General features: G+C 32.6%; 1 pseudogene; it reads right to left on the bottom strand.

Moving 5' to 3' along the window:
- Positions 1-755, bottom strand: part of LOC119591643 — a 16,526-nt pseudogene that overhangs the window by 9,106 nt on the left and 6,665 nt on the right.

Here is a 755-nt window from a genome sequence, read left to right as displayed (position 1 = left end):
CTTTTTCTAACCCTGGTGCCAGGCATCTGAAACCCTATTACCTTTCCAAATCTCAATTTTCTTAAGGCAGGAAGCTACATTAGCTACAAAATAAGTGGGGTAACTAATATATCTTATCCTCCAGCATTATGAATTGAAAAAAGCCTGAGAAAAATGATGAGAAATGTTCTAAAATGTGACCTGTCTACAGAAATGTAAAAAAAAAAAGGGTGAGAAAAAATATATATAAGACAGTAAATACATTAATATTTGTCTTGCTTTTCATGATCCTGCTATTAGGGACTTTAGGTAGAGCAGATTCTTATGTTTATGGGAAAGAGTATGTCTAAAAATAAACACGATTTTCTAAAGCTGCAATTTTCTTCCTTTTAAGTTTTTAAATTTCTAAAACCATTTACAGCACCTACCAGATCTTACAGAAACCAAAATAGTCTTAAACACAATCTTTTCAAAGGCTATGTAACAGAATTATCTTTCACGTGCTCCTGACAAGATCTGATGCTCTATTATGACTTCAGAAAAATATTTAGATTACACTGTTCTATTAGCATATAAATGCTTGTAGACATTCTACGCTATGTCTTACCTCATCTGGACAAATAATCAACTTGAAGGTGAGAAGATCATCAGGGTCTGGAAATTCTGTGTCACAGGTCTTAGGCAAAGTCAGCTCATTGATATCTGGGGAAACAAATAAAAATCAAAAAATTACAGCTAGATAAAGTGAAAATTTTTTTATCTGCAAGATGCAAGTA

This window comes from Penaeus monodon, chromosome 29 (genome assembly GCF_015228065.2).
Source record: "Penaeus monodon isolate SGIC_2016 chromosome 29, NSTDA_Pmon_1, whole genome shotgun sequence".
Taxonomy (NCBI): Eukaryota; Metazoa; Arthropoda; class Malacostraca; order Decapoda; family Penaeidae; genus Penaeus; species Penaeus monodon.
This window is presented reverse-complemented; position numbering and strand designations above follow the sequence as displayed.